Below are 6000 nucleotides of genomic sequence, written 5' to 3'. Positions count from 1 at the left end.
ACAGAGCACTGACCTTCTCCAGCTACTACTGGACACAGAGCACTGGCCCTCCTAACTGCTGCTGGACACAGAGCACTGACCTTCTCCAGCTACTACTGGACACAGAGAACTGGCCCTCCTAACTGCTGCGGGACACAGAGCACTGACCTTCTCCAGCTACTACTGGACACAGAGCACTGGCCCTCCTAACTGCTGCTGGACACAGAGCACTGACCTTCTCCAGCTACTACTGGACACAGAGCACTGGCCCTCCTAACTGCTGCTGGACACAGAGCACTGACCTTCTCCAGCTACTACTGGACACAGAGCCCCGTAGCTTTACAGCTGGAGCCCTGGGGGTGATCCCAGCGAAGAGCCTTTTCACTTCATTGAGCCCAACGTCTCCGATTTTTCAATCCATTAGGTACTAGATAAGATATACAGTGCCTTGCGAAAGTATTCGGCCCCCTTGAACTTTTCAACCTTTTGCCACATTTCAGGCTTCAAACATAAAGATATACATTTTTTATTTTATGTGAAGAATCACCAACAAGTGGGACACAATTGTGAAGTGGAACGAAATCTATTGGATTTTTGAAACTTTTTTAACTAATAAAAAAATGAAAAGTGGGGCGTGCAAAATTATTCGGCCCCCTTGCGTTAATACTTTGTAGAGCCACCTTTTGCTGCGATTACAGCTGCAAGTCGCTTGGGGTATGTCTCTATCAGTTTTGCACATCGAGAGACTGAAATTCTTGCCCATTCTTCCTTGCAAAACAGCTCGAGCTCAGTGAGGTTGGATGGAGAGTGTTTGTGAACAGCAGTTTTCAGCTCTTTCCACAGATTCTCGATTGGATTCAGGTCTGGACTTTGACTTGGCCATTCAAACACCTGGATACGTTTATTTGTGAACCATTCCTTTGTAGATTTTGCTGTATGTTTGGGATCATTGTCTTGTTGGAAGATAAATCTCCGTCCCAGTTTCAGGTCTTTTGCAGACTCCAACAGGTTTTCATCCAGAATGGTCCTGTATTTGGCTGCATCCATCTTCCCCTCAATTTTAACCATCTTCCCTGTCCCTGCTGAAGAAAAGCAGGCCCAAACCATGATGCTGCCACCACCATGTTTGACAGTGGGGATGGTGTGTTGAGGGTGATGAGCTGTGTTGCTTTTACGCCAAACATATCGTTTTGCATTGTGGCCAAAAAGTTCGATTTTGGTTTCATCTGACCAGAGCACCGTCTTCCACATGTTTGGGGTGTCTCCCAGGTGGCTTGTGGCAAACTTTAGATGAGACTTTTTATGGATATCTTTGAGAAATGGCTTTCTTCTTGCCACTCTTCCATAAAGGCCAGATTTGTGCAGTGTAAGACTGATTGTTGTCCTATGGACAGACTCTCCCACCTCAGCTGTAGTTCTCTGCAGTTCATCCAGAGTGATCATGGGCCTCTTGGCTGCATCTCTGATCAGTCTTCTCCTTGTCTGAGCTGAAAGTTTAGAGGGACGGCCAGGTCTTGGTAGATTTGCAGTGGTCTGATACTCCTTCCATTTCAAGATGATCGCTTGCACAGTGCTCCTTGGGATGTTTGAAGCTTGGGAAATCTTTTTGTATCCAAATCCGGCTTTAAACTTCTCCACAACAGTATTACGGACCTGCCTGGTGTGTTCCTTGGTCTTCATGATGCTCTCTGCGCTTTCAACAGAACCTTGAGACTATCACAGAGCAGGTGCATTTATACAGAGACTTGATTACACACAGGTGGATTCTATTTATCACCATCAGTCATTTAGGACAACATTGGATCATTCAGAGATCCTCACTGAACTTCTGGAGTGAGTTTGCTGCACTGAAAGTAAAGGGGCCGAATAATTTTGCACACCCCACTTTTCATTTTTTTATTAGTTAAAAAAGTTTCAAAAATCCAATAGATTTCGTTCCACTTCACAATTGTGTCCCACTTGTTGGTGATTCTTCACATAAAATAAAAAATTTATATCTTTATGTTTGAAGCCTGAAATGTGGCAAAAGGTTGAAAAGTTCAAGGGGGCCGAATACTTTCGCAAGGCATTGTATAAGATCATTTATTGGCCATGAGACACACATACAGGGAGAGAAGCTGGGGGTCAGAGCGCAGGGTCAGCCATTTACAAGGCGCCCCTGGAGCAGTTGGGGTTAAGGGCCTTGCTCAGGGGCCCAACGGAGTAGAATTCCTCTGCCGGCTGTGCGATTCCAACCGGGAACCTTCCAGACATAGGCGCAGATCCTGAGCCACAGAGCCAGCGCTCTGCCTGATGCCCAGTGGGGCCAGATGGGCTAAATGGCTCCCTGGTGTCTGCAAGCTGTCTGATTGTCTTACTCTCGTGATTGAGGCCAGTCTGGTGTCTCCCTCACTGACCAGCTGGCCCAGTTTCTTATTCAGTTATAAAGTGTTTCCTGTGGGGCTGTAGCAGAGTGGAAGTACAGGAGTATTGCAGTATTGGAGAGCAGGAGTATGGGAGTATTGAAGTATAGAGTGTGGGAGAACAGAAGCATGAGATTACATGAACATGGGATTATAGGAGTATGGGAATACTGGAATCTAGGATTCAAAGAGAATAGGAATGTTAGAGTACAGGAGCAAAGATGTCTGGGACAATGATGAGGTTAATTAGAGTAAAAAATAAACCCACAGGAGCTCAGCAGGTGTGAGCCTGGTCAGTACCTGGATGGGAGACCTCCTGGGAAAAACTTAGGTTGCTGCTGGAAGAGGTGTTAGTGGGACGAGCAGGGGGCGCTCACCCTGCGGTCTATGTGGGTCCTAATGCCCCAGTACAGTGACGGGGACACTATACTGTAAACAGGCGCCGTCCTTCGGATGAGACATAAAAGGATGAGAGGTCCTGACTCTCTGTGGTCATTAAAAATCCCAGGCTGTTTCTTGAAAAGAGTAGGGGTGTTACCCCGCCATCCTGGCCAAATTTCCCATTGGCTCTTACCAGTCATGGCCTCCTAACAATCCCCCTCTATGAATGGGCTTCATTACTCTGCTCTCCTCCCCACTGATAGCTGATGTGTTGAGAGTGTACTGGCGCACTATGGTTGCTGTCGTATCATCCAGGTGGGGCTGCACACTGGTGGTGGAGGAGAGTCCCCATTACCTGTAAAGCACTTTGAGTGTCCAGAAAAACCCTATATAAATGCAAGCAATTATTAATTATTATTAATTCTAAAGAATTATAGGAGTATAGAAGTAATGGAGTAATTGGAGGACAGGAATATTGGAGTATAGGTGTAGGGCAGTGTGGAAGTACACAATTATAGGAGTTTGGGAATATAGGAGTACTGGAGAATGAGAGTATGAGAGTTTGGGATTAAAGCAGTATGGGAGTCTGATAGTATGGGAATTCAGGAGTATGAGAGTATAGGCACACTCCCATGTGCCTATACTCTCATATTCCTTTCATATTGTAGGAATATGAGAGTATTGGAGTCTGAGAGTATCAGAGTATGGCATTTCCAGAGTATAGGAGTATACTCAACAGCTTTCTTCTCGGCCTCCCCATGATCACAGCCTGGGTCACTTCACACTGTGAAGGTATCGAATTTAAAATTGATAAATTTCTCTTTAATTAGAAAAATCCCAACAGAGGCTGGAAGCGAAAGCACAGTAAATATCTTTGGAGCAGCGATCAGACATGGTCAACGTGCGCTGGAGAAGCACAGACCTTTGTACAGTTTCTGCTGCTTATTGCTATTGTTAACATTTACAAGTTCATCGCTGATTCAATGATGATCAAATCAATCCTCTAACCGAACATCTAGTTGAAGGTGGAGTGCGGGGTTTGTGAACAACTCGTACAACTCAGACGTGATCAAGAAGAATTCCCCTCTCCAGCCCTCTGGTGTGGCCTCACTGCCCGCTGGGGGAGTGAGTTCGTTAGTGACTGGGCTCGTTTCCGTCCTTAAACCTGAAACCACACGTCTGGTCATCTTGCACAAGCCGCTCTGCAGCAGCCCCTTCTCTTCATAAATCAGAAATGGGAAGACTGGGGGTGGTGGTGGTGCTGAATGTCTTCCTCACAGAGCTGGGGTTGTGGACTCAGGTTCTGGGGTGCTGTGTGTGTGGAGGTCTTCTTGTGTTTGCTTGAGTTATCTCCTGGAGTTCCACTTTCCTCCAGCAGCCCAGAGATATCCCGGGAGACTAAGTGACTTAGCAAAGCTGAGCAAACTAGCCCCCTGTTCTCGTGTCTGTGTCTGTGTGCTGCCCCGTGATGGACTGGACTCTCCTCGAGGCTGGACCCTGCCCTGAGCCCACTGCCTGATGGGATAGGCTCTGCCCTCCCGCAACCCTGAAGCAGATGCCGAGGTTAGAGAGTAGATGGATGGATAATTCCCATTATTTCTGGAATCCTGACACTAAAGACACTCTCCCCAAATTTGCTGATGTACTTGTAGAGTAGGGAGATTGATTTCCATTATCTTTTGGGCAGCCAATTCATACAAGAAGGGAGATCATTAGTATTGTCAGTATGAAAGGTATCATCAGTGTTAGTATCAGTAGTATCAGTTTCAGTATTATTTTCTCTATTAGTGTTAATATCAGTATTAGTATCATCATTAGTACTAATTTCAGTATCATTATTAATATCAGTATTTGTGTCAAGATTAGCATTAGTATTGTCATCCATCTATGTTTCTATAGTGTTACCAGCTGTAGATTCTTGCATCTATAGTGAAATCCTATACCAACACCTTTACCCTTAATGAGCATCAATATTATTTATTGGTGTTTCAGTATTATCATTGGGATTGTTAGTATCAACAGCAGTAGCGATATTTAAAAGAAGTGCATCCTGACTCATGATTTCACAAATTTAAGATTTTGTTATTCTTGGAAGTTGCAAGAGGTTTGCACAAGCTGTGCTGAAGAAACCAAGCCGTTATTAACCCCGAATCATGTGGTGTTTCGCAAGGGTGCGAGTCTGCTAACGGCCCGCGGTTGAGAAAGAAGACCTCAGCCCTGATTCAGCAGGATTCCTCTCCACCTGCTTCTCGCTGTGTTTCCTACAGCTGTTGATTCACAGAGACTGAATTCCTGGACGGGCAGCTAGAGCTGAAGACTACAAGCCAGGACTACAAATACCAGGAAGCTGTGTGACACCACAGGGCCAACTGACAGTTTCACGGGGTTCCATTGGCCCTAGAGCTGGTTTCTACAGTACAGTACACAGGGCTTGGCAAAGACAGTTCTAGTGCCTTTGTTTGGAGATTGGAATTTGGGATACATTGAAGGAAGTAAGTTGAAAGGGAAGGGACTTTTGGGGGCTTAAAAAGAATTCTGTAGGTGAGGTTTTGTAGTTCAAGGGTCAGAGAATAATATGTTCTTTAAGAAAGTAATGAGGTTCAAGTTAATTGTTTGAACATGGAATAAAACCGCAGTTACTTACTTTACATCTAGTGTGTAAGAACTTTACTGTAGTGACAAGAGGTCATTAAAACCAGAAACTCTCTTGAACGTCTGCATTGCTTGGATACTCTTCCACTTTGAGGACTTTTGGGAGTTCCAGCAGTGAACCAGAAATGACTAAAGTTTCAGAAAACTTCTGGGAGCTGCAGTGTCTTTAAACCAGAAAGGATTAAAGACGGTTTGAGTCTCAGATGGTCGTTCATGAAACAACAGGAACACAGAGGAGCATCTTCCCTGTTAATCTCTGCATTCACACCTTCTCCAGGGGCTTTCATACTCCCAGTAAAGCCTCAGTCTGTCTCATGTGTCAGTACAGACACCGTTCTTAGGGGTGAGAGAATTTCAAACCTGACATGACTTGACCTAGGTTCACTTCTGATCTGGGCTGATTAATTGTCTTTTCAGAATTCCTGAAAGAGGAGGTTCACCTAATCAGAAATAGCCACTGTGCCACGTGTGGAAGCGTTCTATAGTTCTGAAGCACATGCCATGGTCACTCATGCCCTTTCATCATAATACCACAGGGGGAGCCCTCTGGGCACAGTTTGAACTGCTCTTCCCCAATGTTTCCTCT

This window comes from Lepisosteus oculatus, chromosome 14 (genome assembly GCF_040954835.1).
Source record: "Lepisosteus oculatus isolate fLepOcu1 chromosome 14, fLepOcu1.hap2, whole genome shotgun sequence".
Taxonomy (NCBI): domain Eukaryota; kingdom Metazoa; phylum Chordata; class Actinopteri; order Semionotiformes; family Lepisosteidae; genus Lepisosteus; species Lepisosteus oculatus.
Note: the sequence above shows the minus strand (reverse complement) of the source record.